The following is a 7108-nucleotide window of genomic DNA, read 5'->3' on the forward strand; positions in this document are numbered from 1 at the left end:
TTTAGTTTAGTCTCCATTGCGTTTCCAGTCTGTCCCTCCTTCCCCCTGATTCCCAAATTGTCCTGCCACTCCTATGTTGAGTAGTTCATCCAAAACTCTCCTCCTCGTCTTCCTGAGGCTCTTGGTCTTTGCTGAGTGCTTGTAAAATACATGCTGTGTCATGAGTGATGTCATACTTTTGTACTGCCAAAATTAAAGTGCATTATGGCATGGGCACGTCACCTTAAAGATAAAACAAAATCTTACAATTTTTTATTTTGAAAGTAAAATGGAAGTTGTGCATTGGTGGTATAGTGGTAGCATAGCTGCTTCCCATGCAGTTGACCTGGGTACAATTCCCAGCCAATGCATTGATTCTAGACTAGCGTTTATGTACAATAACCTTCATGTTGGCCCTGCGACGGACTGGCGACCTGTCCAGGGTGTGCCCCGCCTTCGCCCATCAGTGGCCGGGATAGGCTCCGGCACCCCGCGACCCCGAACGGGATGAAGCGGTCAAGACAATGGATGGATGGATGGAAAATGGAAGTTTTAATTTTGAAACCTGGACCTGTTTCTATGGAGAGAAAATAGACTTACCCCAATTTATGTGTACGCAAGTATTGATTAACGTGTAACTTTAGATTTGTGTGTGTGTGTGTAATTCTTTATTTTTTTATAACTTTTGATTTGTGTGCATAATTCTTGATCTGTAACTCATACAATATTTTTTGTGCATATCTATGTATTTGCAATTGTGTATTCACAAGTATAAAAAATGTGAAGTTCAAAAGAATACAAAATACAATTTACACATACACAACTTAAAACTATCAGGAGTCTGTGCTTTGGTTTTTGTGTTGCTGTTGTCATGTTGTTTTCCCTGTTAGTCTCACCATGTTCATGTTAATCATCCACAGCTGTCTTTATTTAGTTAGTCCACATCAGTGTATTTGAGCGTCTGGTTTTAGTTCAGCATTGTCAGGTCTTCTGCTCTCTTCTGTTAAGCTCACCGTTTCTGTCTGTCAATGAGTTTTTGTCATGGTTATGTTAATTTATTAACTATTTTAAGTTTCTGCCACCAAGTCTGGTCTCCTGCGTTTGGGTCTTCCACAAACAGTTCTTGACAAAAACTACAGCAGCTTGAAACTAACTATTTTTTGTACATGTGAATACACAATTGCAAGTACACACAGTTATGCACAAAATGTATTATTTGTGTTAAAATTCAGGAATTATGTACACACAATTCCAAAGAATAAGAATAAAGAATGACAAACACACACAGGTCCAAAGATATTAACAAATCAGGAATTGACACAAAATTGGCGCAACACTTGACTAAAAATACAAGTCCCCTGCATAAAGCTTTTGGAGGGACGAACATCTGATGCAGAAATGCAGAAGCGATGTAAACATTATGATTGATTAATGAACATTTTATTTTTTTTGTGTCAATTCAACTGAGATGCACCACAGACGGACCAGTGGAAATCAGCCTTTAGTTACTGTATTTTCCGGACTATAAGTCGCGCTTTTTTTCATAGATTTTCCAAGGGTGCGACTTATACTCAGGAGCGACTTATATGTGATTTTGTTAGACATAAATAGGCTCATATATTTGTTATTTTCCCCACTTAAACCGGTTGCCTTTTGGCGGTTGTTTCCCAATAACAACCACTAGAGGGCACTGTAGGTTTGTGTATCATTGTCTACTGCTGTCAGCTGACAGAAACGCAGAAGAAGAAGTTATGTTCAAAACAAACGTTCCTGCTAATCTAATCATTCTCCTCGTGGATGTTATGATGTTTTTCTCATTTGCATCAGGACATTATTATTGTTTTTATTTTTCTCTTCCTGGGCTAATGCGGGACAACAAGCCATCAAACTGGGTTATACACAGACAGAAGAGCAGCTAAAAACTGTCATTTAGATGCAGCTCCTGCAGGCTAGAAGGGAACGATCGCCGTAAGAAAAAGACAAAAAACTGCTGTCCTGAACCCAGAATGGAGAGATGATTATAGATGCTTTTGTGGGGTTCTTTAAATAAATAACTTAACCTCTCAACATCACCCGTATCTTCTGTGTATTTTAAACGAGATAAGCCTCCATCATGTAGCAATGAGGCTAAAAACTTCACACAGCTTCTCCAATGGGAGTGTCTAGTTTATGAACACGTTTTTGGACAAGCATTGAGCATTAAATTAGACGCACATCAAAAGATTCAGTGGACTCGAATTTGACGCATGAATCGCATTTGATGTCAAATGCAACGTTACGTCGGGCTTGTTGAATTTATTCATAAATGTTGGACTATTCTCTTAAAAGTGTGACTTATACTCCGGAGCGACTTATAGTCCGGAAAATACGGTACATGCACCCGGTTTACCCATATGGATGTTGCAGTGTTTGTGGTAGTTTGTTCCCATTGAAGGGTCTTAGAAAGACTTTTTAAGGGGACAGCAGGTGTGTGTGGCCAATTTAAGGGACATCATAAAAATGGAACATACAATTATTGTGCATATGCTAAGTGTATCATAAAGTACATAAGTTACAAGCACAGATAACATATGATATGAATGATGCTGTCTTACGGTCCCCTTAAGCACACTCTAGTAGTTAGCAGAGTGCACTTTTTACTAACTGTGCTCAAATGCTGCACACACAAAAGTGCCTGTAGAATGTCCAAACAAACTACACTGCCTAATTTCTTAATTTCCAACACAAAGGCCGCACTCAAGGAGCACCCACTTGAAAATCACTAAAGGGCCCCTTGCGCAGTGGGACTTGAATGACTGAAAAAAAAAAAAAAACTTCACTCTTACTTACCTTTACATGTTGCTTAAAGCCCAAATCCAAATCCTTCCCTTCTCCCTAGCCCTTCATGCTACAACAAAAAGTCATTACTTACATCTAAATGTAAACGTCTGTTCTTCAGAGCGCACCCACATGAAGAAAAAAGAGCTTCTCAGTGCAACGCGGTTTACCCTCGCGATGGAGGACTTTGTATCCCTCCACTTGGAGGGTGAAATGAAAAAAAATATATATCCCGGACACGACTTGCACTTAAACTGCCCCTTCAAATGTAGGGGGAGGGAGAAGGGAAGAATTTGGATTCGGCCTAGGTGTATGCTACAACCTTTGGCCTGCAGCATACCCATTGAAAAATTATGCATGAATATTTTCACTCTCTGGGCTTACCGAGCTCCACAACCTTGATTATTCCTGCATGCCCTGTACAGGTTTGATCATTTTCATATGCAGACAGCCAGTATTCACTCGTAAGGGCATTTGTGACTAAGGTCTAAAGCAGAGCAATACTTAACATGGTCTAAGTCTGAATGCTGCCTTTGTCTACATGTAGAACCTACGTGAAGATGATTCATTTTGATCGATGTTTGAGGAGCTGTTGACCTTCTTCTCAGCGTTTTCATGTTGAAATTGATTTGCTAGACCTAGTGTTAACATTTAAGAACAACAAAAAGAATATTGCAGAAAAGTTGCCAACACAATAAAAGTTAAATTAATAAGAAAGCGTGCTGTTTAATTCTCAATAGTGTTATCTAAATGTTTTATTCTAACTTTGAGAAATCTCAGGTCCCTTTGGTGATTTGTTTTGGAGAAGGTGTCAAACTCAGGGCCATTTATATCTACCAAGTAATCAAAAACAAGCTTCATTAATTATCTTGTTTCTTTTGTATTTTGCTAACTTAATCCTGACCACACACAAAAAAAAAAATCACTGTAGAGTACAGCAGGCCAAAAGAGGAACAGCTCATTAATTTAGAACAGAAACCCAGAGCGTTGTCAACAAGGCCAAGCACACAAAGTGAAATCAGTGCGTCTTTGTACTTCAAATGCATTGTGAGCGCTGTCTGTGTTTGACAGGCATTTTAAAGGTTTTGTGTGGGGCAGATGGTGACAGTAAATGCACCACGTTGTTAAGTTTGTAATGAACACAAGAAGAATGAATACTGATGTTCGCAGCATCTTTGAGATGAGGCACACACATACAAAACTGTGAAAACGAGCTGCTTGCATAGACAAAGTGACATATTAAAAGGTTTTGTTGTAACTCTGACATCTGGCTTTTAATATCAACAATAAATCTATGACACATAAAAAGAGTTTAGACTTTTTTTCTTATGCTAAGAAGCTGTAATTTAAGTTTTCTTTAACTTTAACCCACGATTGTCCATGTTTCTGGACTTTTGTTACTCAAAGAAAATTAGTGGATCTTTGAAAAGACTCCAAAAAATACAACAACCAGAAGAGCTGAACACATGGAAACTGCCATCACATGGCTATTGACTGAAGTTGGATGTAAAGAGTGTATAATCACTTGTTCATTGTGTAGTTTGTGCAATCACAAAAAGTGAGAAATCTAAAACATCACATAAGTCAGAAATTGCAGATGAAAGACAATTTAAAAACAGCTCAATCGTAGTATATATGGGCATTTTATTGGATCTATTCAAAGCAAGAAATGAAGCTGGAACTCACTTTGCAATCAAAAATAAATCAGTCTCGTTTTTTGGCCTCCCCATGAGGCCTCCACACGGCATCAATCACATGCAAGCGTTTTCCAGAACTGCAATCAGTAACAGAATCGATTTGTTTAAAGAAAAAAAACAAATTCTCATGAGTTTTTTCATGGTTGCATTTTTGTATTTTTTGGGGATCTGTACGTATAGATTCAAACAGAATCTGCTATTATCGACGGAAACTATTGCCGGTAAAATGAATTTGGACAAAACCGAAATGTCTGAAAACCCTTTTACGACTTTGCCATGGCGTCTCTCAGTGGGTTAACAAATGTTCCCAACCTTTGGATTGCCAGAGGTACCGCCGAAGTTGAGCTTAATGTCTACAGATGGGGAGTGTGGAAAGCATGCAGGATGAGACGTTCCTGAGTTGCACAAGGCACATAAATAAGAGAGCAGCACAAAGCTATCCCCCAGGACTGCTGTCGGTTGGCATTTTAACACTCTGGATACTAATGAGAAACAATGCAGCATCACACACCTTATGCAACACACGGCACCCAGATGTATTAGCTCCTCCGGCTTTACAGTAAACTGGAGGCCTGCAAAGTGGTTTTCACAACAACCATAAAACCCACAATGCCTTTTATCACCTACAGAATTTAACTTTCCTTATTAAAGCGGAAGAATGCAGGGACTTAAGTATCTTCAGTAAGAATCGAGGAGGTTCAAATGTTTGTTTGGAGTTAAATGATAAAAACACAACTTAGTCAATAAAAAAAGAACATAAAGGTTTTTTTTTTTATTTTCTTTGTGAAAAAGAGGAGGAAGGAGGCCATTTTTGTCAAGAGGAGTTCAAGGACATCACCTGAATGGATGAGTTTTAATGTATGATATGAAAGAAATGCTATAGCTACTGCAAACATGCTTCATCATTTCCAGAAGGAAAGATAATCAAGTGAAGCTGTCAAGCTGCTTCTCATGGATATGCTAAAACAGTAGTTGACCCTTTGAAGTCCCACTCTAATCATCTTTTGATCTATTTTCAAAGTGTTCCCAGTTTTCTTTTAATTTTGATTATCCTGTTTTTAGCCAACATTTTAAAAAACCTGCCGTTTTGTGGGATAACATTGGTGGTTGATTTTAAATTGGCCTTTGGTTCTGGGCAGGACCTTTGGGGCAGAGCAACCCTGCTCCCCTTCTTCCTTCTGGTCATCCATAACTGATCTGTTACTTATCTGTTTACAAGCTTTCCCGCCAACTTACAGCTCCTCACACCCGCAACTTAACATTACCTCTCAAAAATCTAACAAAAACGGTGAGTGATAGTGGAGCTATCCAGCCGTCCAAAAGTATGGGAACCGGGCACCGGGCACAATGCCAGAAAGCGGTAATCGGATGCGGTACCAGACGCGAACCGGGCCCGTACAATTTTCCTTTTATAGGCTATCAAGACTTTACAAACTTAAAACGTTCATATTAGTCTAAAAAAGTATTCAGTTACTTCCTACACTTCACGTACATGGAATATGGAATATTTGTTATATTTGTTCTCAAGTATATTTAATAAAAGTTCAAGTGCACTAGTTTTTGCTGAGGGAATGTTTGCAAGATGTTACATCTTCAGTCTGTGGTGGGGGATTTTTTGTGTGTGTTTTTCTCTTCTTACAGTAAAATGTTTTGGCTGCAACAAAAGGCTGAGTGTCTTTAAAAAAATTGATAAACTGATAAAAGAAAATCTACATCAAACGAGAATGTTGCATAAGATTGTAGTTCAGTGGGCAAAACAACAAACGCTCTGTACAACATCTACTTGAAGATGCAAGTAAGACGTGTAAAAGTCGTCATTAATGCTTGTACAAAAATAAAGCCTGTCATAACAGACTACTAAATGAAAAATTCACATTTTCCATCTTTTGTTCATTTAGGTTAAAGCATAATAACATACAGACTGGGTTAAGAAAAAAAGACTAAACTAAATCCAGCAAACTGATTTTCACTCAGAAATTAACACAAAAAACGAATAGAATCCATTATTTTTTTAAAGCAATTTCTTGTAGTTTCAGTAAGAAAAAATACAAAATGTATTTTTTCCTCTATCTTTGTTCAGGTTAAATCAGTAGTTTTGTGAAAACAGTTTTTCACAACTAAACAAAACAGGTTTAGATCAAAAACTTCTCAAATAAACTGAAAGGTGATCAACTCACGTTGAATCAGAAATTTTAATTTAAATTGAATTGTGAACTTGTGAATCAAAACCAAATCTATTCAAAGCTTTGCAGTGATACACAGCACTTTTTAAAATAGTTTGGTGCACTTTTTCATCTACTTTGGAGGGAAATGTTCAGGTTTTTCTCCCTTTTGCAGAATCTGATTGACAACTTCAGATCAGTTAAGTTTATTTTGTTACTATTTTGCATAAATATATATATATATATATATATATATATATATATATATATATATATATATATATATATATATATATACATTTAGCACAATTTTATTGTTATAAATAACTATTATAAGAAAAAGCATTATGTTGCAGACCATATTACATATTACATTCCCAGAGGAATATACAGGTATTAGTGTTTTACTAAGATGCATTGCTTCAGTTAGATAGAAAACTGTGACTCCTAAGT

General features: G+C 37.3%; 1 non-coding gene across 1 annotated transcript; it reads left to right on the forward strand.

The window, feature by feature from the left end:
- The first annotated feature begins 279 nt into the window (after positions 1 to 279).
- trnag-ccc lies at positions 280 to 350 on the forward strand. Its single transcript has one exon. It is a non-coding gene; the product is annotated as a tRNA-Gly (tRNA).
- The last annotated feature ends 6758 nt before the right edge of the window (positions 351 to 7108 follow it).

This window comes from Oryzias melastigma, linkage group LG15 (assembly GCF_002922805.2).
Source record: "Oryzias melastigma strain HK-1 linkage group LG15, ASM292280v2, whole genome shotgun sequence".
NCBI lineage: Eukaryota > Metazoa > Chordata > Actinopteri > Beloniformes > Adrianichthyidae > Oryzias > Oryzias melastigma.